Consider the following 27,840-nt stretch of genomic DNA (forward strand, 5'->3'; position numbering starts at 1 on the left):
AGAAACTTGCTGGGATTTATTTTCGTTGCTGTTTGTACTCAGCATCTTCAGAGGGTTTATTTCCCATGAAGACTGTGTGCCTCTCCTGAGCACCTCCGTTCACAGAGAGATCACTTAAGCAAATCCTTCAGTCATACTGGATGCCCCGTGCCCATTTCTGCTGACCTGACAATGTGAATTATTACCTGAATTTTATCACAGCTTCAGCAAGATCTATGGTGAGCTTCAGTCTAATTAAGGAAGACAAAGAATTATAATTTTAGTGTTCCTCTCACCTATAAGCTTTTCCTTAACAGGAACCGCTAAGCTCATCAAAGGAGTCTTATCTGGATTTACACAAAAATGATGAGACTTAGAAGCTCTCTTTTATTTATACTCTCTCTATACTATGTGTAAATTCCTAAATCTTTATGGATACAGAGAGAATATCTTTAACTGTGAGCCCACGGCCGATATCTGAAATTCGCTCAAGTTGTCATGTGCCCTTTTATTTTTTAAAACATCTCTTGAGATAAAGATATCAGATAAAGATAAAGATATTACAAACCTTGCAAGTTCCAAGGGTGGTCAAACCTTTAGCAACTCTTCACCCCCTTTTCAAACCCTGAGGTACTCTAAGAAAAAAATATTCTGCCACATTTCAGAGTCATCTGATTATCTTCACACAATAACCATGACCCGACTGGGGCTGACAGAAGGAAACCTCTTTCTCAGGCACTTATGTTTAACTTAAAAGAAAGTAATGTTCTGCTTCATTTTCCTAGCCAGAACCCTTGATCATACCCTTCTCAGAAACTAGCACGATCCTTGAAGTGCATTTATGTCTATGTTGAAGACCAGTCTCAGCATATAATCCAAAGGTTACTACGTGATGGATTACCCTTGACAGTATTCCATAAAGAATGTCACACGTTACAAATACGGGCCAGCAGCAGGTAATGAGAGCACTGCCTCCGCTGGTGTAGCATTAACAGCGTCAGCGGGGATGTGACATATGATGTGTGTACAGGTTTTGCTACAGCAACTGCGTATCGTTCCATCCACGTTCTTACATCTTCTCTTTTGGATATTTCCAACAATTAACTATCACCCACGAGCCCCACTCTGTTAAGGGAGTGGGAAATACAAAGAGGAATCAATGGTTCCCATCTTCTGGATGCTCCCAGTCTGGTGGTGAGAGACAGACACATAGATTTTTCTGTGCACTCCAGCACAAAGCAGAACAAAGTGTGTGGCAACGTGGACAATGAAAAGACCAACCACCTGGGGAAGTCAGGAAGGCTACTTAGAGACAGTAACTTTTGAGTTAACTCTCAAAGGATGAGTTAAACTTTACCAAGAGGACTGGATCAGAGACACTGGCATTCCACTCAATATGTCTGACTTACGTATCTACCCGACAGATTTGGAGGCTTCCATATTTGAGCCCACTGTAAGAGAAGAATGCTCTTCTGTGTTTTTAAGTCATAAGGTTGACACCTTCTAATCCCTGACCACAAGCTAAATACTTGCAGGCGAGGAGAAGCAGGAGTCTAAGCCAGAGCACAGTCGATGTATGAGGGCATTTAGCCTGGCAGGTAGTCAAGATGATGGGAGATCACATACCCAACCAGAACACCGAGGCATGTCTCAGCAGTGCTGAGGGTGGTGCCGTGCCCTCAACGTTTTCAAACTTAGCTTGTTCTTCACTTGTCTTAAATTTCCCTTTGCCATCTCCAGATCTGATATCACCAATATCTCCCTGGAGAATAACAGTGTCCTAAAACGACAGGGATAGAGCTAGAGAATTTCCACCTGGGCGTTTCACTGTGTTGTAGAACTCAGTATGTCTAAAGGTCAACTCATATTTCCCTGTGGTCCAACTGCCCCTCCTCACTTCTCTCTCTTTCTGGTGTTGACAAGTCAGTCAAGACACTCAGACCCAATATTTCAGAATTTTCTATCGCATTCACAAAGTGGTAGGGATTCTTCCTTTTAAATGTCTTTATAGCCAATCTTTCCTCTTCATTTCTACCACTTGCTATCACTATGCCTCTATCACCTCACATCTGGATTATTATTCCAGCTCCCTCCTTGGCCCCAGTGATTCCAGGACAGCTGGGTTCGCGTGCAGATCATCCCGAAGTTATCCTGGACACTGATGCCAAATGCATCTTCCTCCAGTGTTGTTTTGATGACGTCATCCTTCAGCACCCAACTCTCCTTTCTAGGTTAGAGAGAATTATCCTCTATATTACACTAGAGTCCTTCTTTGTTACTGTCAGTATTCCCGTAGCATTTAAACATCCCAATTTATGTGTTGGCCATGTGTAAATATTGAGAAAACAAAACACTTTTGCCTTCTCCAAACACACTTATCATAATATCTAGGTGCTTTATGACATTCATCGTATTTCTCTACACAGAAAGTTCTTAAATAAATATTTTCTTACAAAAAGGTACACACACACACAGGGGGAGAGAGAGAGAGAGAGAGAGAGAGATCTCCAATTATCACAGAGCTATGGCAATGATTTATTGACATACCTATGCTAAGCTAACCATGCTAGCCATGAATATTCTAAAAGGCTTTCACCCTTTTGCCCCAGTGCTAAGACCAAAAGCAATATCTTTCCTCATCTCAAACATTTAAATTCCGTAGAATTTACACTATGAAGTTTAACCAAAATCACACATTGGACTTCCCTGGTGCCTCAGTGGTTAAGAATCCACCTGCCAGTGCAGGGGACATAGGTTCAAGCCCTGGTCCAGGAAGATCCCACATGCCGCAGAACAACTAAGCCCGTGCGCCACAACTACTGAGCCTGTGCTCTAGGGCCCGCGAACCACAACTACTGAGCCTGCGTGCTACAACTACTGAAGCCCATGCGCCTAGAGCTCGTGCTCTGCAACAAGAGAAGCCACCGCAATGAGAAGCCCGCACACCACAATGAGAGAGTAGCCCCCGCTCGCTGCAACTAGAGAAAGTCCGCTCACAGCAACGAAGACCCAATGCAGCCATCAATAAATTTCATTAATTAATTAATTAAAAAACCAAAACAAAACCACACACTGGCTCTCAAAAAGAGGAGGGTACTATCAGACATTTTTCCAGCATTTAATGTAAGGATAGAGTCCATTATGTTATTGATCTACAATATGTCAATTCTGCAAATAATTGAGATATCTTATTTTAACATGATCATTCTAAACTGTTCCCCACTAACAATTTTATTTTAATTCAATAACATTTATTGAGCACCTACAGGGTAAGTTATTGTGCTGGGTCCCACTGCGTTATGCAAAGATGAAACAAAACCCATGGCCTGTGCCCTCAGGGAGCTTTAGGTTAGTGGAGGAGAAAGATAGAAATGCAAGAGGCTATAAAGAGGGATGCCTGGACTGAGTGCTGTCACAGAGGTGCAGACAAAATTCAACAGGGAAACCTAGTGCAGGGAGATCAGTTTCCAGTGGGAAGAAGTTGGTTGAGCCAAGTAGATAGACGCTACCTCAGGGAGGCCTTGGAGGAAGCAAGGCATCTTCTGTATATGTGTCAATTTAGTCCGGGGCAAAGCCAAAAGTAAATTTTAGAAGTAGCACCTACCATGGTCCTCCTCTCTACCCCACACATGTGGTAATTCATCTTGCCATTTTGTCACTAACTGGAAGCCTGGAACCAGAAAATACCACAAAGCCCTGAAATAGATGGTGCCTGATAAGTTTCTCATTTCACTGACACACCACGGAATGTCACCATTCTTTTTCACATTCCTGGATTAAGCTGTTTCCTTTTCGGAGCCTTTAAGCACATATGGTGGAAAAAAAAAAAAAAACACGTTCAAAGAAACCCAAAACCATGTTAAGTCCCACTCAGAGTGTGATGTTTTAGCAGATGGTGGCTCATTATTGCCATACCTAACTGTATTCCCCGCCTTATCTGTGTGTCTGGATACCGGCTTTCTAAGTTGAGGGCTAGTTCAGCTCGTTCAGGCCATGTTTGACAACCAAGGCAGAGCTGGACATAACTAAGATAGGTATGTACGCTCTCTGATTCACAGCAGCCTATGATGCTGCCCAGGTGAACAAAATCTATTGTTTCCTGGTGTCTCTCCTTTTTCTTACCCTTGAACCTCATCTCTGAGTTGTATCTACTCAGAGGCACCAGGATCTGGGGGATACACGTGCACAGGAGTCAGACGACCTATAAATTCCAGACCTACTACTTCTTACCTGCTCATCCTTAGCCAGTTACTCTGAGCAAGTTCTGAAAACCAGGGATATCAACATCTACCTCTCGGTATTAATGAGTCATCATTACCACATGCTAAATCTGTTTCCTCCCACTCTTCCCTACTCCATCCACGTAAACACAGAAACATGCTTCAGGAAACCCACAGCCTAATCATATTAAGCCCACGTCATTTAAATGTCATAAATACAAATAGCTAAATAAGTTAGTGATGACATGATTTTTTTCCTGTTATTTATTATTCATCTTATTCTTGTAGGAGAGGCAACCTACTATTCTTGTTTGTTCAGTTAACATGTAGTGAGCACCTGTGGGCCAGGGAGAGAGCATTCCCGGGAGAGGGAACTGCCAGTGCAAAGGTCCTGAGGCATGAAAGAGCTCTGTATCACTGGGGAACTGGAAAGACACCACTGTAGCTACAGAGTAGTGAATGAGGCAGTGAGCAGTATGAGATTCAGCTGCAAAGTTGGTCAACAGCCAGTTCACACATGGCCTAGAAGGGCATCCTATGAAGTCTGGACTTCGGTCATAAGAAAACCTTTGCAGGGTTTTAAGGAGGGGAGGGGCACGAGTTGATTCATATATTAAACGTCACAGACGACTAAGTGAAAAATGAACTGGGGCTGGGGGTGGCAAGTATGAAAGCAGGAAACCAGTCAGGAGGCTATTTCAATAGTTCAGACAAGGGATGTTAGTAGCTCAGACTAAAGACACAGCAGTGGAGGAAGAGAGGTGGGTCGAGGTTGAACTCATGGAATTACTGGGAGTCCAGATGAGGGAAAGGAAAAATCAAGAACCAGGCCTACATTTCTGGTTTGAGTGTTTGAATGGCGGTATCATGAAGTGGGGTGTGGAATATTCTTGAGAACAAAGTAAAAAATTCTGTTTGGGGCATGTTAAGTTTGAGATGCCATTTAGAAATCTCAATTGGATGTATGAATCTGAGAGTAAGGGCAGCAGTCTGGAAGGGAAGATTTCGATTGTAGAATGTCAGCAGATAGGTGTTAAATGCATGTTGATATTTAAATTCACAGGACTAGGTGAGATTGTGGCTAGAAAAACCAGTACGTTTGGGTCAAGGCAGGCTCGAAGACACTGGAGCATTTAAACCTCCATGGGGGGAGGAAGAGCCACAAAGGAGACCAGGAAGGAAGCCAAGAAAATGCACGTCCCCAAAGCCAAGGCAGGGGAGTCTAACGATATGCTCTGATGACACAGCAACAAGACATATAGAGTCTGGGCTGTGGGGTCGGAGGGACTTGGGCTCAAATTCTATGTGATTATTTTGTGGGGAGTAGGATTTGCTTAGCTTCTCCAAGCTTCTGTTTCCTCATCTATAAAATGGGGATCAGAGTAATAATAGAGCTGCTATGAGAATCAAACACACAATGAAAATAAAGCATTAGCAACACAGTGAATGTGAAGGCTGACGTGTAATAAGTGCCCCGTGTATATGGCAGCTGTTGTGACTGTTGTGATTTACCATCTCCAACAATATCTGGTGGCTGCTCACATCTGCAGGTCATGACCCTCGTGCGGTACAGAACGTTACTCTCCCAAGGGTTGAACCCCAGTGAAAAGCCTGGAGGCTTACCATAAGGCTCCTGCAAACATAAATCATCTGTAGCATTGGTGGAATGATGGGCGTTCAAAAGTGCAAGAAACCATTCTGCTCTTGCAATAGGCTATTTTGTTATGAGCCCATAAAGGGGTTCAATAGTGGTTTTTTTTTTTTTGCGTTATGCGGGCCTTTCACTGTTGTGGCCTCTCCCGTTGCGGAGCACAGGCTCCGGACGCGCAGGCTCAGCGGCCATGGCTCACGGGCCCAGCCGCTCCGCGGCATGTGGGATCTTCCCGGACTGGGGCACGAACCCGCGTCCCCCGCATCGGCAGGCGGACTCTCAACCACTGCGCCACCGGGGAAGCCCTCAATGGTGTTTTGTAAATAACCAAAATGAACTGCCAGAGTACGATAAGGTATCTCCCGTCCTCAAGGTCTCTAAATGGATTAGAGAGAAAGGCCTCTGTAGAAAATGACTGCCCATTTTTATGGAAACAAAACACATGAGGGGAACCTAGGTAGAACCTGGATGTCCCCTCCCCGTGCAAGGGGCTGGGAAAGCCCAGAGAGGACAGGGGGACATTAAGCCAGCTGTAAACAGCATCTGGATGAGAGGAGAAAAGGAGACAGCCTCCTCTAAAAAGGCGCAGGCAGAAAAAGGCAGACTCAGGAAGGACCCAAGACCCAGCCACGTTGCGGCTCCTAGAAGCCATGAGGCAGCTCTCCACAAGTGATGAGAGATCCAAACTTTGCCCACGTGACCAAAGCCGACATTCCAGATTCACATCTGGAATGTCACCAGGGGACGAAGATTGAGTCAAATGACCCCGAATGTGGGAATGCAACCCAGGTCTGGAGGCATTTTCCCCCCACTTCAGAGAGCGACATCACCAGCCCGGACAACTCTGGTTTTTTCTTCAGTTCTTGATCTGGATAAGCCTCTTGAAACATTATTTGAGTCCAGGTAATCATTAGCCAGTATGTGAACAGCTAGTATGAATCAGATACTCCGAAGAACACAGAACAACGTGTCGTGTTCTCTACAGCTCTCGGCATGCCGGTATTTCATCAGGCACTGTGGCGTGTGATCATCTGCTGCGCACGGTGCTTGGAGAACCATCCTGTTCTTTTGGAAGGAGTCACCAGTTTGGCAGGACTTGGTACACACCTCCCCACAGCCACACCTGAGCCCCTGTAATGAATGGGTGCCACGTGGCACTGACGGTCACTCAAGTGGAGAAGCAGATGAAAGCTTGAGGACAAATTACCATCTCACCTCTGACTGCTGGTATAGAGAGGTAGCACCTTGTCAGGGTCAGATTGATGAGGTCGATTAAAAAAGAGAGAAAATGTACCAATGGCCAAAAAGGAGTCCAGGTAGGTGGCTTTGATGTATGAGTTCCATCTGCCTAATTTATTTGGTGTCTGTAGTCTGCATGTGATCAAGAGCCCTGGACTAGGTGAGTGGCAAGTCAGGGAGGGGGCTGACAGTGGGGGAGATGTCACTTAGTGTTTTCCAGCCAGGCCACCATGTGCCCTTATGAGCCCCGCTGAGACAAAAACACAACAGAAAGGGATTCTCTCCAAAGAATCCTGGAATTTAGCCAAAAGAAATCCCTGAAGTTTCAAACAGTGAAGTTTAATCCCCACTTCTGGACTTTCTGAATATTTAGGGAAATGCTTCCATTTCTCAATTTCCTTTTCTGAACGCTGCCTGGCTTTTTTGGTCCTGAATAATGTGGACATAGTTTGAATTACTTCCTTTTCCATCCTCACTCAGCAGTTTACCCTTTTCCATATCAACCACTTTTGCAAAGAAGCCCAGGTTCTTTGTGTCAATAAAATGACAATTGAAAATGGCTCTCACGGCAGTATTGTTAACTGGGTTTATAGAACACTCTTTTAAATGTTATATTTGGTAGCAATGACAGCAAACTCTAGATATAGAATCCTGAAAGGGGGAGGTCAACACAGAATAGAGCCAGGATCAGGACTAAGGAGATTTGGAGAAGAGGAGCTATCGGAAGTACTCTAGAGACAAAGGAAAAGAGGTGACAATAGCAAATAGTGCATGATCAAGAAATGTTAGAGGGGGCTTCCCTGGTGGCGCAGTGGTTAGGAATCCACCTGCCAATGCAGGGGACACAGGTTTGAGCCCTGATGCAGGAAGATCCCACATGCTGCAGAGCAACTAAGCCCGTGTACCACAACTACTGAGCCTCCACTCTAGAGCCCGCGAGCACAACTACTGAAGCCCACACACCTAGAGCCCATGCTCCACAACAAGAGAAGCCACCACAATGAGAAGCCCACGCACCACAACGAAGAGTAGCCCCCGCTTGTCACAACTAGAGAAAGCCTGCACACAGCAACGAAGACCCAACGCAGCCATAAATAAAATAAATAAATATTTTTTAAAAAGAAAGAAATTTTAGAGGGACTTTCCTGGTGGTGCAGTGGGTAAGAATCTGCCTGCCAATGCAGGGGACACTGTTTTGAGCCCTGGTCCAGGAAAATCCCACACGCTGCGGAGCAGCTAAGCCCGTGCGCCACAACTACTGAGCCTGTGTTCTAGAGCCCACAAGCCACAACTACTGAAGCCCGCGTGCCTAGAGCCCGTGCTCCGCAACAACAGAAGCCATGGAAATGAGAAGCCCCCACTCGCCACAACTAGAGAAAGCCCACGCACAGCAACAAAGACCCGACGCAGCCAAAAATAAATTAATTTTTAAAAAGATGGTTAGCATAAATTAAAAAAAAAAGAAATGCTAGCTATGTACTATTATTCTATAAATCAGTAGGTAAAAACTGCACAAAATAAGCAGCATATCAAGTGGTAGGCACAGGTCAGAGTTGGTGCGAACAATTATCCCCCAGCCTGGTTCAGCACGGGTTTGGGTATTTAAAGATCTAGATGGCTTATTCTTAGGAGAATGGCGATTTCCACGGTTTCCCTGATCTTCCTGCCTACTACTTCCCACCTACAGTCATGGAGCTTTTATGGATTTATAGAATAATAGTATGGATCTGACATTTGTTGATCACATACCATTTGCCAGGCATTGTTCTAAGCACTTTATATGGTTTTTCACTTAATCCTTGTAACAGTTATCCTCCTCCTCCTCCTCCTCCTCCTCATCATCATCATCATCATCATCATCATCCTTATTTTATAAATGAGGAAACTGAAGCACAGAAAGGGTAAATAACTTGCCCAAGGTCAGACCCTTAGTAAGTGGCAGAGCCAGGACTGAACCCTGCATGCTATGACTCCAGGGCCTGCACTCTTATCTGTTATTTGTATCATTACAGAGAGGACAGTGTTTTAGACCAGGTGATAAGAGTAGAATGACAATGAGTGGTTGGATTCCAGATAGATATTGAGAGTAGTGCCCACAGGATTTGCTGATGGTAAGAGAGAAAGAAAGGGACTGGGCGGAGTTGTCATCAGTGGACACGGGGAGACTATGGGAAGTGTAGGTTGGAGCAGTGACGCTCTCAAGAGCTAGGTTTGGGATGCACTAAATTGAGATGCCTATTAGATCTCTAAGTGGAGATGCTGAGTGAGCAATTGGAAACACACATCTAGGGCTTGGGGAAGGGGTTCAGGCAAAGAGATACATTTGAGAGCCAACAGAATCCACATATAGATGGTACTTTAAACCATGAGACTGGATGATGTCACCCAGGGAGTGAGTGTTGATAGAAAAGAAAAAAGGGCCAAGGACTGAGACATGGAAATCTGCTACAAGTTGAGAAGCATGATGAGTTGAGTAAGAACTAGCAAAGGAGACTGGAGGGGCATGGACAGAGAGACAGGAGAGGGTGGGTCTGGAACACCAAGTGAAGAAGGTGTTTCAAATAGAAGAGTCATCAAGGTCACAACGTTTCTGATTGGTCAAGCAAGATGGGAAATGAGAAGTGACCACTGGATTTAGCAAAGAGGAGGTCCTTGGTGACCTTAATAAGAGCATTTTCAGCAGACTGTTGGGGATGTAAGCTCAACTAGAATGCGTTCCAGACAGAATAGGAAGAGAGAGGTTAGAGCAGTGCAGATAGATCACTTTTTCAAAGGAGTTTTGCTGTAAAGGGAAGGAGAAAAAATGAATAGCTAGAGGCAGGAGTGGGATTAAGAGAGGTTTGTTTGTTTGTTTGAAGATAAGAAGATAACAGCGTGCTTATGTACTGATGGAAATGATCCAGGAGGGATGGAGAAATTGATACAGAAAAGAGAAGCAGAAATACTGGAGTGGGATCTGGTAGATGAATGGAGAGCTTGTCTTAGGTAGGTACCTGCAGAGTTCATCCATAGTAACAGTGGAAAGAAATGAGGACATGGTGACAGTTGCGGGAAGATGAGTGGGTGGATGATTGGACCTTATGGAAGTTCTCTGCTGATTTGCCATGTGCTCTGCAAATGTTAATACGTTCAGAGGAAGGAGAAATCTTAAAAATGGAGACGGCCAAAGAAGTATTGATGGGGAGATTGGTACTTGAGCTTCAAAAGATCTATGAGAGTAAACAGGTGGTGAAGGAGATAGTATTTCAGGAATGGAAAACCATGTGAACCCAGAGATAGTAATGAACAAGGTATGTTCATGGGATAGTGAACACCCTGGTCCTCCTAGAATTTTTGTCATGAACAGTTTGATAAACTTGGAAATATTGATTAGATTCAGACAGCAGAGGGTTTAAACAATAGGAAATGAAGAAAGGAAGAATGACATGATGGAAGAAGAGAGATTAGGAATTAATCTAGCAGTGGTGGTAAAGTAAGTGCTGAGAAGGACTTCAGATCACCCAGGCCATGGTGGTGAGAATCACGAGGGCAGCACTGGAAGCAAAGGAAGAGATGCCAGAAACATTATGAATAAAAATAGATAAGTCTGGGCTTCCCTGGTGGCGCAGTGGTTGAGAGTCCGCCTGCCGATGCAGGGGACGCAGGTTCGTGCCCTGGTCCGGGAAGATCCCACATGCCGCGGAGGGGCTGGGCCTGTGCGTCTGGAGCCTGTGCTCCACAGCGGGAGGGGTCGCAACAGTGAGAGGCCCGTGTACCACACACACAAAAAAAGAATAAGTCAACCAAATGGGATAAAAGAAGTCCCACACCAATGCTGGAATTCAAGACAAGACAATTAGGATCATGATGGATCTGTTGACTAAAGTGAATGAAAAACCTTTATATAAGCAAGTCGGTCCATAAATCAGGAAGGAGAAGAGATTTGGAGATTTAAGCTCTGGTCATTTGGGTTTGAGAGGGCAGAAGGATACCTGTGTAGAAATGTCCACCAAATAGTTAGAAAAGTAGACTCGGCGGGTATCTGTGGGAGTCTGGGTAGAGAAGAAGAGCAGAGGTCGTGTCTGGAGGCGAGGGCTGGGTGGAGGACGAGGGACCAGGGTCTGGCAGCATGGTGTGAGTGACTCAGGAGAGCCACACAAGCCAGGGACGGGGAGTTTCAAGAAAGGCCTGGTCAACGGTGTTGAGAATCATGGGAATATCCAATAGCAGATAGAAAAGTGAGAAAGTGTCTCAGTGACATAATACCTGGGGCCTTTGGCAGGTCATCATCCGTTGAGGAGTTAAGGCAGGAGCCAAACTTCTGAGGTCTGAGGGGTGGATAGAAGGTGAAGGAAAAAACGGTAACGCGCTGATTAATTTTTGGAGAACTTTGGCAGTCAAAGGCAGGAGGGAATCATTCTACAGCTAGGGAGGTCAGGAAGATTAAAGTTTCTTGAAGGCAGAGGAAGCTACTGGATGTGTGAAGGAGAGACATGGAGAAGGAGAAATGAAAGTTACCCCTAAACCTTAAAGTAGTAATTTGAATAAAGAAAAATTGTGATGGAACTGATAATATTATTATTGCTTGCCTATAATAAAATTTCACTTATCACTTATTTGATGTCAAATAGAGAATTTTTAAAGATCTATGGCTGTCCCATTAGATCTGAGGGAGACAAAGAAGGTAGGTCTAAAGGTAGAAACTTCTTTTTTCTGTCTCAGGGAGGATATCGACTTCGTGGTGTGGTAGGATAGAATAACCTGCCCACTCCACCCCGGGGACCTATGAACGTGTTACCTTACATGGCAAAAGGGACATGGCAGATGTGATTAAGCGTCTTGAAATGGGGAGTTTATCCTGGATTACTCCAGTGGGTCCAATCTAATCACACGCATTCCTAAAACCAGAGAACATTTCCTGGGTACCGTCAGAGAGACGTGTAAAATGGAAAAAGTGTTAGAGAGATGCATTGTTGCTGGCGTTGAAGATAGAGGAAGTAGACCGCAAGTCAAGGAATGCAGGAAACCTCTGGAAAAGACAAGGAAACAGATTCTCCCCTAGAGCTTTTAGACAGGAATGCAGCCCCGCTGATGCCTTGGCTTTAGCCAGGTGAGACTAACTTTGGACTTCTGACCTACACAACTGTTAGGTAATAAACTGTCTTAAGTCCTTAAGGTGGTGGTAATTCGTTATAACAGCAATTGGAAACTAATACTTGTTAAAATGCTTTCTTTGTAGGACGGTAGCCCGCAATTCTCCACTACTTCCCCTCCTCCCTGACCCTGTTCCCCCTTTGATCATGGTCCAAGGTTCTACTGAATTCCAACAGACATGACAATTAAAATTCCTAACAGCTGGAGAGTGAATGCCTTGGCCAACCCTCCTGCACCGCAGGCATCCTTCTTCTCCAGGCATTTATTTCAGCTGAGCACTCACTCCTTCGCCCGAGGTGCTGCTCTGCCTGCCATCCAGGAATGGGAAAGGTTGGAGAATGACTGTGGGTGGACGCTCCAGGAAGCAACAGAGAAACCTGAGCGCCAACGATGTGTCCACTACAGTCACAGGAAAGATGCATAGGGTGAGCTCTAAAGATCTGTGCAGAGCAATGAGCTCTTTCCTGTATCCAACAGCTGGAAAGATTATTCTTTTCACCTTCACTTTGAATGTAGTCAGAATGGATTTCCACCTGACAAGAATCTAAAACAATGGAGCATATGTAGCTATTGCCCTGATTACCTGAACCAAGTTATCAAAGCCCTAGAGGTTGCTTTGAACTGTGAACATGGACTCTGAAAAAGGACCCAAGTATCTTGAGAGTTACTTATAAGGCAGGCGTGTACTGAATGAGGAGTGTTGATCCAGAGGAGGAATTTGTTGTACAGGAGGAAGGAAAGACATCAAGGTTAACTAGTAGATATAAAAGGAGCTAAGTTAATAAATCCAGGGGAATGTGGACAGGTCATGAATACTTCATGGAGAAACAGCCAAAAGCAAACATACAAAAGAAAAGGAAGGAGACACTGAAGAATGTTTATATTCTTAGCACCGTAACAGTGAAGGGTGTGAAGAATACAGTTGGGGTGTAGACGTAAAGCGCAGAAGGTCTGCCCCAGTCACTGCTGCATTGGGGCTTAGTTCCCTTGTTAATGATGTTATGACAAGAGGAAAAGCGCATTAGGTTGGTTATTAGAAACTGGGTTACATGTGTCTGATTGGCACCATCTTGAGAGGAGATTTGAGCAAGGGTTTAGAGGAAGGTGGCTGTGCAGCCATGAGCGAGGTCATGAAAGAAAGGAATTAGTTACCTCTAAGAGGTTAATAAGCTGGACCTTCCAACAGAGAGAGCTTCTGGCTCAGAAACCACCCTACCCCGGCCCCGTCGCTTCTCTGGCTGGACCAGCAAATGGGTATAAAACATGTTTGTGTATAAGCATTGTCTTGCCAGACCTACAGGGGAGAAAATTCTCAGAACACAGGCCAGTGGTGCTCTGTAGAAGCCAGTGGCTCGCCCCGTCTCACTGGTGTTCAAGAGGGTGTGCCTGCCCCGTGGGTGTGTGTAGAAGAGGACAGAGTCAAATGGCACTCATCATTCACATGTAAAAATAAGACCAGTGTTCAATAATACATGTGGGCTAATTTTTTAAGTAGGCTTGCTCAAGGGCATCATACATTACAGCAGCACACAAATCTATTGATCCTGATGATGTCTTTACATAAGTCATTCCTGAAAAAATGAAAGATGTGTGCTTACTTGTACGTTGTTCAGAGATCTCTAACTAGACAAGGGAAGGGGCAGGTGTTGGGAGTGGAGGGGCAATAATGTGATAAATCCTGTTCAACTTTAAGATGCTTTTTTGTTGAAAGTCCATAGTACTTAAATTAAGGTTTATGTTTTGTCTTCCTATACCTTGATTAAAGGTATGTATATATGTCAGCTTGCACTCACACATATTTGTAAGTATGTACTACCTCAATATATATAAGTTAATAATGTGTGTATGTATAGGGGGTGAGGTGGGAGGGGCTAGAAAATCCCACCACTAAGAACCCACCGCCACCTGTTAATTGTACAGCTTCATTGCTGGAGAACTGAAGAAATAAACTAGCTCATAGGACAAAGTGATCTAGTGCTCTTGGAAGAAAACACATACAAGCCTTTCCCAGACTTACTAATGCCAAACCAGTGATCCACGATGAAAGTGTGCTATGTCAGTACACATAATATTATACAGAATGATAGGTTATATGCCCAATTTTTATTAGCACCGCTGCTTGACAATTCTTTGCTTCCTTCTAAGGCTGCCCTAATTTAGATCAGCCTTGTAGCATGCCTTTTTATTCTGCAGCTTGGACACCTGGGGTCTTGTTGACCCTGGAGAGACTGCCTCTCCCAGGGCCAGCCAATTCCAGAGAGAATTAAGGACCGGGCCAGGAGCACGCCTTTCATATGCAAACCAACCCACTCAGAGCCGTGGGAGCCTAACCACCGCCTTTATTGGGCTTCTGCACGCTGAGCCACTGTCCCCCTGCCCTAATCACACCAGGGCCAGGGTACCAAAGAGCCAGAGACAGCCCTTATATCCCAGAACCCATTGGAGTTATTCAAACTAGTCAATCCTAAACTTGTTTACCCTGCCTCACCTGCTTCTCCCCGCGGAAACCACAAAGAGGGATCTTGCCGTTGTTTTCCCCTTGGTCCTTCCGCCTCCTGACTGTTTCCGCCGCTTCCCCGCATTCTCCTCCCCCTCCCCCAGGCATGGCGGAGCCCCTCCCCTTGGGAACTGTGAGTAACAAACTAATTTTTCAATGACAGTCATCTCTTGATCTATTGTCCTCATCATTCCTGAATAAAAACAAAAAGCTATGTCTTAAAACACAGCCCAGGCTTCCCTGGTGACGCAGTGGTTGAGAGTCCGCCTGCCGATGCAGGGGACACGGGTTCGTGCCCCGGTCCGGGAAGATCCCACATGCCGCAGAGCGGCTGAGCCCGTGAGCCATGGCCGCTGAGCCTGCGCGTCCGGAGCCTGTGCTCCGCAATGGGAGAGGCCACAACAGTGAGAGGCCCGCGTACCGCAAAAAACAAAACAAAACAAAAACACAGCCTTATGGCGGTAGGTTCATGAAAATTGTGTTGATTAGTGAAAAGATTAGGAATCGGTTACTTGGGAGATGGTACTAATAAGACCAATAGTTCAGTCATAGGAAAAGTACATTTCTTTTATGACCCATTGCCAAATATCTACACTGCAAATCCAGTTACTAGCAAACAGTTATTTAGAACTACCATGTACCAACTAGACCTGTATAAAACCATCTCTCGACTCTAATTCACGTGGAATGCTTATGTAAGTAGCTGGAATTACCAAGGCCAGGAAAGAAGAACTACAATTCACCTCTGGTGGGCCAGGACCATCTGTGCCACCTGGGATGGAGGGTCATGGCAGGGATGTGACCATATCACCTTGGGTTCCTTCCAACCAATCTGCAATAATTTGTCCTTTGAATCACTTCACAAATATACAGCCTTTAACTTCACACCTAATTATGCTAATAGAAAGAATGACTGCCATGTCTTTACAATGTATCTTTAAACACATCCATAGAATTGTCCCAAAGTTAATTGCAGGGTGTTAGATAGGAAGGATCTACTTGGTTTCACTTAAACAATTGTATACTTTTATACTTGGAGAACTTCACCGTCCCAGTTGCATAGTTGAGGAATCTGAGACCTAGAAAAACAGTGACTTCTAGAATTAATGGCTAACTGGGGATAGAATCCCTATTTGACTCCTACTGCAGTTCTACCCTAATTGTGTGATTTAGAGCATATCTCCAAATTTCCCTGAACCCCAATTACTTTTTCTGAAAACAACGATACTAGTACCCCTTCACAGCTTTGTTGTATTATTCAAGACGTGAAAAGTGCTTTGTAAACCATAAAATAGGAAATGAATAATGAATGTTATTAATAGTATCACTAAGCTGTTAGAACAAAGGGGTCAGGCCAATAAACAACTTGGACTTATAGTTGCACCTTCTCTTAAAAGACAGAACACATATTCCTAGAAATACACTCGGATGAAATGCTTCATTCAAGAGCCTGGAGCAATGATGGAACCTCTGTTTATAATTATGGATTTATTCTTTTTGGCTACTGTGTAATCCCAGGATTACTCTGGGCATCTTGACTGAAAAGCTTTTAAATTATTTAATCTCCTTTTTGCAAATATATATTTAGTTACAAAAGTAATACATGTTAACTGCAAACTTCCCAGTAAAACAGAAATGTAGAAAGCCAAAGTGATGATCCTTCCCTCAGCTTTCCCAATTCCAGTCCCCCAGGGCAGCACTGCTACACACACATAATTTTTTAAACACAGAAATGGGATCATGATAGATAGATAGACAGATAGATAGATTAGACAGATAGTTTTTTCCTCAGCAATCTACAGTGGGCAGCTTTATTCACATAAAGCTGCTTGGCTGTTTTCACAGCTACATAATATTCCATTGCATAAATAATACCATAATTGATGGCCCCCCTCCCATTTAGGTTGTTTCCAATTTGTCATTCTTGTACGTGTCTTCATTGCGGATGGACTTGTAGACACTTGTTTGAGTATTTCTATAGAACTGATTCCTGGAAGTCAAAGTGCAGACACCTTTATGGGGGCTCAGAGGACCTAGACTTGGGGGTTTCCACTTTAAGTAACTGTCCTCACTTTCACCATTCTTTATCACCAACTATGCTTCCAGGCAGACAATGGTGCAGAGTCCAAGGCAGACGAGTCTAGATGGGGCAGTCAGTAAGGGCACGAGAATAGAACCCATTACATGAGAGGGGTCGTGTGGCATGCTCTGCAGTGACTCAGCCCTCGCATCGTTTGCCACTCACCCTGTCAAACTCTGCGCTCCTGCTGACTTGCAGCATCTGTGTGTACAATGAAACTTTTGACAACACCAGCCTAGGGTTGCTTTAAATACACCAAGGAGGTCATGTCACAGTTAGTGGACATTCATAAATAACTTCCTAATGAATAGAAACAAGAGGAAGCTGAAACTCCCATCCTCCAAAAAGGTCAGACTTGGTCTCCATTTGGAGACAAGGAATATCCACGCTTCATCAGTCTGGCAAAGCCCTGGCCCGCCCAAGGCATGGTTCTACCCAGTGGGCTGTTCACTACTACGGCCTTTCTCAGCTCCCACAGTCCCAGTCCATGCATGTGAACTCCAACTCTTGGGAAAATGCTGGAACAAATCCCAACTTTTGGAGTTGTCTTCAGCTTTGAGAAAATGCCTTCAGTGGTCCAGTTGTATTTACTGAACATTCATGGAACAATTCCTGATGCATCTAATTTTCTATACCAACTGTAATTCACCTGCTACATTTGGACTTTGGGGCATGCTACAGTTTTCCTAAATTGAAATGTTTCTTACGCTCAAAGATCTCCCTGGTGTTTAAAAGCAAAATTGGTTTCCTATAAAAACTTGGCATCACTATCGTTAATTAACAGAAAGTAGGATGCCTCTGTGTGTTTACCTTCACAAAGTGTATCCATGCAATGCATTTCTATCCCAGAGGCATGGTTTATTCCTATGGACCAGAAATTAAGAATGTATTTTAAAAAATAAATGCATGCTTTTCACCAGCAGGGAAGTTTTGAGAAGTAGACTACTATATTTCATGAAAAGACATCAGACACAGGGGTGTGAAAATTAAACAGAGCCTCCCACTATGAGAAAGTAAATTATGTTAAATCGCTCACTTTATCTGAGGCTACTTTTCTGTGGCTTGATCCAATTTGCCAAACAATGTATGGGCTGATCAGCCAGCCAGCCAGGAGCTATTCACTGGCCAGCGTTATGGCTGATCTGACTTGCTAGTAACATTGCAAGGTGGAAGTGTGTGTGTGTGTGTGTGTGTGTGTGTGTGTGTGTGTGTGAGAGAGAGAGAGAGAGAGAGAGAGAGAGAGAGAGAGAGAGAGAGAGAGAGAGAGAGAGAGAGAGAGAGAAAGAGAGAGAGAGAGAGAGAGAGAGAGATTTTATTACTAGTTATAACAAAGGGACTCTTGGAACTTTGGGGCTTAAAGTTAGAATTCCTTTAGAGACTGGTGCTAGAAAGCAAGATTACAACAAAGTTTCTCTGTGTGGTTTCTTTTTGGTTGGTATAATTTGAGTCATGGTATATCTAAACCCATAAATCATATTGTGATAGTAGTTATACTTCTATATACATTAAAGACTTTAATTCATAATGATTTCTGGGTAAGCCCCTGAAGTCTAGAACCATATTTTATATTATTTTTGCCTCTGTGACTTTTATAACAAGGTTAGGGATACAAGTAAGACCAATAACTAATAGACATTTGATAAACACTTGCTGACTTTAATTAGAGATGATCTCTTCCCTCCACTATTTATGTTCTATGATAGACAAACATAAAATGAAACACTTTAATTGAAAAATGCTACTCAGAATCCTTCAGGCTTGTCACTCATAAGAAGCCGGGGGCACAGTGGGACTTAGAGTTGAAGGAAATGGCCTTGTTGGCAGCCCTCTTTTCTTTTCCCCTTCTGTTGAAATCAGGACCAGAGCCAAACAGGGCAATGCCATGTGTCCTGGGAGCGCTGAGTAACATCAATTCTATTAAACTGAAAATGGGACAGAGCCCAGACTCGGGCAGGCAGGAGGCTTGCTGAGGCCTTGGCAGCCAAGAGCAGGCAGGAATGGGCGTCCTGAACCAGAGTACACGCCAGGCCAGCTGCACAATTGAAGGTCCTGAGCCCATCCTGACAGGTACACTCCCTGCCATACAAAAGGGTCACAGGGCCCACAGGACCCGTCCTTTCTACCACCATCCCTCACCTAGTGCCCTGCCTGGCCTCTGTGCTAGCCAACCGTTCATTTCAGCCCCAGTTTCAGTCTGGGCACCTCTGTCCACCTGTTCTTTTGTACAATAATGTACCCCTTCAACTCTAAGCTCATGATGTTTCTCCTTCCTCGTTTAGCGATGCTTCAAGTCCTTTTCTAGAATCTCGGGCATCGCGGCCCCTTGAGCCTATCCTCGGCACTCACTCCTATAACTGCCCCCACAGGCCACCAGAGCGTTCAGCCCAGCATTCCCAGCTTATGCTTTGCCCTTGGCTCTGGGCGGAGAGAGTCAGACTCAGTCTCGAGGCATAATTATCCAAGGGCATAATGAGGTCAGGCACAGTTCACAGTTTGTGGATATGCAGAGTTTCAGCCCAAAGGGAGGAACACAGTAGCAAGAGAGTCTTAGGGCAGGCTCAACTGCAATGTCAGGTAAGAGGCTGCTATCAGGATTGGGTGACGAGGAAGAGCATGGGGCCCACCGTGTCACTGGGTGCCCAGGCCGGGAATGTGAACTAATCCCAGAGGTGAGACTGATACACTTCCTGCCAGGATTGATTCTGGAACTGAGGTGGAAAGGAAGTTGGAATTAGGGCCATTTTTAAGGCCAGCTTTCAGGAGTTATGGAGGGTGAAGTCAGAGGAATAAAGACGGTCCAAGAAGCAAGTGATCTAGATGCCTCTTGGAGGAGATGCAGACTTAAAAGATGACTATCGCAGTTTCTTTAGGTCCCATTTGTTTATTTTGGGTTTTATTTCCATTACTCTAGGAGGTGGGTCAAAAAAGATCCTGCTGGGATTTATGTCAAAGAGTGTTCTTCCTATGTTTTCCTCTAAGAGTTTTATAGTGTCTGGTCTTACATTTAGGTCTCTAATCCATTTTGAGTTTATTTTTGTGTATGGTGTTAGGGAGTGTTCTAATTTCATTCTTTTACGTGTAGCTGTAAAAGACAACCCTCAGAATGGGGGGAAATATTTGTAAACGAAGTAACTGACAAAGGATTAATCTCCAAAATATATAAACAGCTCATGCAACTCAGTATCAAAAAAACCCAAACAGCCCAATCAAAAAATGGGCAGAACACCTAAATAGACATTTTCTCCAAAGAAGACATACAGGTGACCAAGAGGCACATGAAAAGATGCTCAACATCACTAATCATTAGAGAAATGCAAATCAAACTACAATGTGGTATCACCTCACACCGGTCAGAATGGTCATCATCAAAAAATCTACAAACAATAAACGCTGGAGAGGGTGTGGAAAAAGGGAACCCTCTTGCACTGTTGGTGGGAATGGAAATTGATACAGCCACTATGGAGAACAGTATGGAGGTTCCTTAAAAAACTAAAAGTAGAGCTACCATATGACCCAGCAATCCCACTACTGAGAAAACCATAATTCAAAAAGAGTCATGTACCACAATGTTCACTGTAGCTCTATTTACAATAGCCAGGTCATGGAAGCAACCTAAGTGTCCATCGACAGATGAATGGATAAAGAAGATGTGGCACATATATACAATGGAGTATTACTCAGCCATAAAAAGAAATGGAGTTATTTGTAGTGAGGTGGATGGACCTAGAGTCTGTCATACAGAGTGAAGTAAGTCAGAAAGAGAAAAACAAATACCATATGCTAACACATATATATGGAATCTAAAAAAAAAAATGGTTCTGATGAACCTAGGAGCAGGACAGGAATAAAGAAGCAGATGTAGAGAATGGACTTGAGGACACAGGGAGGGGGAAGGTTAAGCTGGGATGAAGTGAGAGAGAGGCATGGACATATATACACTACCAAATGTAAAATAGATAGCTAGTGGGAAGCAGCCACATAGCACAGGGAGATCAGCTCTGTGCTTTGTGAGCACCTAGAGGGGTGGGATAGGAAGGGTGGGAGGGAGGGAGACGCAAGAGGGAAGAGATATGGGGATATATGTATATGTATAGCTGATTCACTTTCTTATAAAGCAGAAACTAACACACCATTGTAAAGCAATTATACTCCAATAAAGATGTTAAAAAAAAAGTGAATCAGCAAAAAAAAAAAAAAAAAAAGAGTCATGTACCACAATGGTCATTGCAGCTCTATTTACAATAGCCAGGACATGGAAGCAACCTAAGTGTCCACTGACAGATGAATGGATAAAGAAGATGTGGTACATATATATAATATGGAATATTAGCCATAAAAAGGAACGAAACTGGGTCATTTGTAGAGACATGGATGGACCTAGAGTCTGTCATACAGAGTGAAGTGAGTCAGAAAGAGAAAAACGAATATCGTATATTAACGCATATATGTGGAATCTAGAAAAATGGTACAGATGAACCTATTTGCAGGAATAGAGACACAGACGTAGAGAACAGACATGTAGACATGGGTTGGGGGGAGGAGACGGGAGATGAATTGGGAGATTGGGATTGACATATATCCATTACCATGTGTAAAGTAGATAGCTGGTGGGAACCTGCTGTATAGCACAGGGAGCTCAGCTCGGTGCTCTGTGGTGACCTAGATGGGTGGGATGGGGGGTGGGGAGGGAGGTCCAAGAGGGAGGGGATATAGTTATACATAGAGCTGATTCACTTCGTTGTACAGCAGAAACACAACATTGTAAAGCAACTATACCCCAATTTAAAAAAAAAGATGACTATTTATAGTATATTAAGACAGAAAAAAAATCTTTTATTCCACTAAAAGAATTATGTTTGAAAGAACTTTTAGGAAGAAAAAAGGAGATGGAGTAGGTAGCAGATTGGAGTTTTCCAAACTAAACAAAAAGTGGTTATGATAGCAGCTCTAAACTTACAAACCAAGAGCATTTATTTCTGGTGGCATGCATCTTGCAGAAGGAAGAAGAATAAGTGTCCCTTTCAGAACTCACAAGTTCAAGTTAAATGACAACTCTCTCCATAGAGCAGATAGTTCAAAGGAAATAGACAAGGAGAAGGCCTGCTCCTTATAAGGGAACATCTGAACTCCCAAACCAAGATCAAAAGGTGTCCTCCCCAAAGTGTGTGTCAGTAACTTAATCCTCCTCACTGTGTAATCTGATTTGCCACTATAAATCAATGCAATAATCACAGCAGCAAATACTTAAATATATGCTTCAAACCGGGATCACTGCCCAGAAGTAAAGTGCATCCAAATATCTGATATTCTGACATTTAATAAAAGTTTGAATTATATTTGCAGTCCCCTGTGATTTAATTTTCTTGAGCTCAATATTTAATAAAACAATAGAAAATTATTACAAGTATCTTGTGCCATTCAGAAACCACTGGATATGTGCCTCGTTCTGGGGTCAGACGGTAAGATTAAATCCCCATTTAGCCACATACTAGTTGTCTGACTAGCAACTGACTCAACCTGTCTGTCCCTCAGTTTTTCTCACCAGCAAAACGGGAATTATCCTCGAATCTATTTACCACGGCTGTTGTGAGGATTAATAAATGATTATATACAAATTGCTTCGAGCACTGCCTGTTTATATTATAAAGAGGACTCAGCAGAAGTTAACTAAGGTTATTATTTTTTAAAGTGGAACCGGGCTACTCACTCTTCTTGTTTTGTTTGCTTGTTTGTTTCAAATAGCTGTACAAACACCTGGACACTTTCCCAGTTTGTTTCAAATATTCTTAACTCTTTTTAGAAAGAGAAGAACTGAACCGATAACAGACTTCAACACAGAGAATCTGAAGTTATGTGGTTTGAGAAGATACCCAGTGAGGCATCTGAACTTCAGATCACAGAGAAATCTGACTTTAAGGCAAACTTAAAATGGGCATCGGCCTCTGAGTTCCAAATCTGAAAGAATTTCCAGAAAGCACAAAGAAAGAAAGAGCTGGTGAAGAAAGTAATGCGATAATATTGCTTAGGTCTACCTCTGCCCTCTCTACTGTAAGCCCCGTGATAGCAGGAAGACGGTACATTTGCCTTTTCATCCTCAAGGCCAGTAGGATCCCAAGAACCTAGAGGGCACTGGGTGAATGCTGGCTGGTTGTTTAAATGAATGAAATTAGAAATGAACCACAGACACGGCACTGAGCTCATAACGCATCTTCATGCATGCTAGCACTGAATCAGAGCAAAGTACTGGTGAAAATATTGCTAGCTGGGGACAGGGATCTTGCTTCATTTTCCAGTAAAATTTTGTTGAGGGCTTTGTTTTTCTTCCTGGATCTCTGATTATTTAGGTAACAAGAGCACACAATAGGAAGAAATCCCATTTATTGGGTTTAAATGTGCCAGGAACTATGTGAAGCACAATACATTTGATCTAATAGTTCTTGGCTGAACTATTACTACTGTACTAGTTTTACAAACTGTGAAGATGGAAAACAGAAAGGTTAAGTGAATTTTTTAAGATCACATAGCTAACAGGCAGCTGACATAGGTCTGAAACCCAACTTTATCCAACTCCTAAAGACTTGCTTTTAACCACTGCATTGCATTAAACCCTCTTAAAGTCCCAACATATCAGAGACTAAGAAGATCATTAAACCCTTACCTGTATTTTACAGATAAGGAAACTGAGACCAGAGGTGTGAGGTGCCTTGCCAAATATAGCCTGGTTCATCAAAGCAGAACCTGGGAGTTGAAATTAAGACTCTTATCTGACAATCCAAAATGATTTCCCCTGTACCTAATCACTTCCTTTTTAACAAAAGCAGCCTTATTCTAACTTTGGTAAACCCAATCAATCTCTTTACTGAATGCTAGAGAGAATTTCCCTTCCAGATATGACTTAGTCTTGTTTCATAAGCTCAATCAGTTCTTTTGTAATCGAAAATATGCACCACAAAATAAATTCCATGGGTTAGTAGTCTAAGCACTCATTTTTGGTTTTTGGTTTTTTCTTTCCCCTGCCTTCAAAATCGCTACTCAGAGCATGCTGCCTGAGACAGACTCCTTTCCAGGGGCTGGGACTGATGGAGAATAAGGAGGAAAAAAAAAAGACAAAGTGCAAATCTATTTTCACAGTCAGATCTAGCATTCACCAGATGATTGCCACATAATAGATGTGGGTGACAATAGTCACCCAGTGAGGTCTAGCATCTTAACCAAGATGTCTATTGTGTCCAATCCATTTGCTAAAGATGGTCTTACTACACCGACCATGTGATGATTAAGGCATTGTTCACCAAACCAGGCATTATGACTGATGTTTAAAAAAAAAGTGCGTATGTGCAAAATGCAAATCTGACTACTGCAATAATAATCCTGTCTTTGTTTAAAAGGAGATGCTATTCCAGCATATATGTGGGGCTGTCCTATTCCAGCAGTGATGGAGGTTGGATCACAGGCCCGACACTCACTCTCCTGTTAGAATCAAGGGGTGTCTTCACAACGGAGGGAGGAGAGAAGATCCAGTTTATGGATATAGGACAAGGGGAAATGGACAAAGGATTTATATAGTCTCTTCGGAATCACCCGCAGAGCCCCCCAGTAAAAGTGTCCTTTGCACGTAGCTTATGTGGCAAAATGTTGATGATTACTGAATGTGGAGGATGAGTAAAAGAGTCTATTATTCTGTTCTCTCTGTTTTTGTGAATTTGAAAACTTTCACAGTAAAGGTTCTTGTTTTTTTTCCTTAAAGTAATCCTTTCCTTGGGAAGAAGCTTCCCAGAGTCTTGTCTTAGTGATGACACTCATCTAGGAGGGAAGGATTAGTAGAGGGCGCTGGACTTGAACTCAGAAGTCCATGACCTTAGCAGTCCAGCAATCTCCTGAGCCACAGAACCCTGAAGGTTCAACCTTCCCTAACTCCTACTTTGTTTCATATTCTCCCCTCCATTTGCTCCCATCATACCCCCTGATAGTCCTTATCATTTCGTATTTCCTTTGTCTTCTTCCCCATTCCCCCAAGAGTACAAGAACTCCTTGAGAGGTGGTATCACGACCCATTTAATGCTAAATCACCAACACCTAGTATGATGTCTGCACGTATCCAATGCTCAGTAAATACCTACTTAGTCAAGGAAAAGAGCAACTGACATTAAGTATACATTTATTAGCAGTACCCGTTTCCCATTGCTGTTGTCAAGATTGAGACCACTTAGCACAGTGGTTGGTGTGTAGTAAGTACTCATTTAATGGTGGCTGCTTTAATAACAATTACTATTACTACTATCATTATTATTACCCACCTATCATATGCTATGTAATCATGACCTGAAAGACAATTCTCACAGAGGACCCAGTCACACCATTACTGACAGAATTCGGACCTAAGACCATTTGTGGCCCAAGTTCATGCTCTTAGCTCTGCATCATTCTGATTTATTTCTCGTAGATGGGCCTAAAGAAAGCCAAAGGATCTCAGTTGTGGGTCGCTATCCTCACCAACAGGATGTCAGATTCTAGAGGCAGGCCACCTGGCACTTGCCATGGCTGAAAGGAGAAGGCATCAAACTGTTCCAGGCTGCTTAAACTCAATTTAATCCCTGAGTGAACAGAAAGAAACAAATAGCAGTCACTATAGCCACGTGGTGGAAATAAATGTGTATTTCGCGAGTCAGCAGTTCTCTCCCCCAAAATGCATCAGTGTTAGTTTACTGTACATATACTTTTCTCTTTAGACTTAATCGTCACTATGTTAAATCACATGGGGGCTGCTAGTCCAACAGCACAGGTTTGAATTAAATGTTAAGAGAACACTGGACTGAAACAATTTCCTTTTCCTTCATCTGTGCTTGAATTTCCCTTTTCCTAAGGAGCTGTGGATGGCAGCTGTCAGGGAAGACTAAGGGTGAGGGTGACTGGCTGGGCAAGAGGTGCAGTAAGAGATAATTAGTCTATGAGCTCTGCCTATTTCACTAACTCGGTGATCTCAGACCAGTCATTGCTGCTCTTTATGCTTCTGTTTGCCCAGCCATAAATGAGAAAAATCATGCACAGTGAGAGCTGGGAGTTCGCATTTGCAAAGTACTCTGAAAACTGACATAAGAGTTAATAAAAATTTATTACACATGCAAATCTCCATATTGTTACACCCCTTCCTTAAGAAGGTGTCAAGACAAAGGTCATAGGATATCTCTTATATGTGGAATCTAAAAAAGATACAAATGACCTTATTTACAAAACAGAAACAGACTCACAGACATAGAAAACAAGCTTATGGTTACCAGAGGGGAAGTGGGGGAGGGATAAATTAGGAGCTTGGGATTAACAGATACACACTACTGTATATAAAACAGATAAACAAAAAGGTCCTACTGTATAGCACAGGGAACCATATTCAGTATCTTGTAATAACCTATAATGGAAAAGAATCTGAAAAAGAATATATATATATATATATATACACACACACACACACACATATAAAACTGAATCACCTTACTGTACATCAGAAACTAACACAACACTGTAAACCAACTATACTTCAATTAAAATTTTTTTTTAATTTTTAAAAAAAATTTTAAAAAAAGAAGCTCTCAAGAAAGCACAGATTTTCTTAGCTTCATTCTAGTATGCCTTCCCAGCCCACAGCTGAAGAGCATCAGGGAGCCACAGCCAGCCATTCTCAGGCAGAATGTAACCTTAGGGTCCTTTTGGCTCCCAGAGATCAGATATGTCCTCCTTGCGATGTGTTTTCCTTGTGAACTCAGCCAGGGACCTAGAACTGGACCTCCAGGACCAGCCCTCAGATACTCCTTTTCTAAACGTATCACCCAGACCATCAGATAAAATTATAATTGCATCAAACAACCTAGATTAAGCTCACATTTGTAGCTTTCTAGGGAACTTAGAGTGAAATGCAAAAGTACCTCCCTAGCAAAGGAAGGGAGGTCCTTAAAACAACAAAATGAATCATTGATGTGGCAATAAAGGGTTAAAGGCAGCAGTGCCTCAGATCCTGAAAGGTTTGCCAATGTCTTCAAAGCTCAGTGGCTTTTCCTCCTTCCATGGGTTGCATTTTTTTGTTTTTTTCCTTTTCTTTTCAGCCACACCACTGGCATGCAGGATCTTAATTCCCTGACCAGGGATTAAACCCACACCCCGCCCCACCGGCCCCTGCAGTGGAAGCGCAGAGCCTTAACCACTGGACCGCCCAGGAAGTCCCATGTTGGGGCTTGTTTTAAAAGAATATGAAGAACCTTAAGCTCCTGGGAAGTCAGATATTTCCCTCTTCAACAGCAAGCCCTCCTGGGAGATATGGAGCTCCCCTTCCAGCTACACACATGAAATAAAAATAGGAAAATAGTGGGAAAAACAGGAGATAGTAGAATGGATGAGGACCAAATGTGCAGAAAGCAAAAGAGAAATCTCAGGAACCAGAAGGTGAGCTTTTAACAAGTTACTGACCTGGTAGGAAAGTCTAGAAACTGTGATGCTAATGGAATTCTGAGACAACTTCCTGAAGGAGTCCATAGACCTTTAATCATGAACAAAAGGGAAAAATGGATCAAGACACCCAGAAGAGATATGCACTCAGCCCTGAGAGTTAGGGAGGAAAAATTTGTCTTGCCCTTGTGTGATGAGAAAGAGCTAAACATAACTACCTGTGTAATGAGTTGACTAGTTGAATGAACACTAAATCAACTCTACTAAGCACACTGTGTTGTCTTCAAATAACCCACTCATGTTTTTAATCTTCAGTTCAAGAATCCTAACCAGGTATTATTTACAGCAGCAAAAACTGAAACTGACAGATCCTAAATGCCACCTGACATTCACCCTGGTGGTTAGATCAGCCTAGATTGGAAATACCTGCACACTCTCCAGCACAAGGGGAAAATGTGTAAACACCACATAGAAATGACCATATCCAGGCTCCATGCTCCCTTGTTAGTCTCTAAGACCATTGCTGTGACTCTTCACCTATTTTGCCTCTCCTCACATCACCTTCATGGCCCACTCCCCACCCTCTTCCCTAAAAATAACACTC

The 27,840-nt window shown here is 43.3% G+C and overlaps 1 protein-coding gene across 4 annotated transcripts in view; it reads right to left on the minus strand.

Annotated features, from left to right (window-relative positions):
- Window positions 1-27,840, minus strand: part of TMEM178A (transmembrane protein 178A) — a 247,738-nt gene that overhangs the window by 51,282 nt on the left and 168,616 nt on the right. Inside the window, exon 1 of one of the 4 annotated variants that reach the window (XM_060169893.1) lies at window positions 27,258-27,282. The exons of the other annotated variants lie outside the window; for them this stretch is intronic. The gene's annotated coding sequence lies outside the window, so the exon portion shown is untranslated. Of the gene's footprint in view, window positions 1-27,257; window positions 27,283-27,840 lie in introns of those variants that run through there. 4 annotated transcript variants of the gene reach the window in all.

The sequence above is a fragment of the Lagenorhynchus albirostris genome, chromosome 13 (assembly GCF_949774975.1).
Source record: "Lagenorhynchus albirostris chromosome 13, mLagAlb1.1, whole genome shotgun sequence".
NCBI lineage: Eukaryota > Metazoa > Chordata > Mammalia > Artiodactyla > Delphinidae > Lagenorhynchus > Lagenorhynchus albirostris.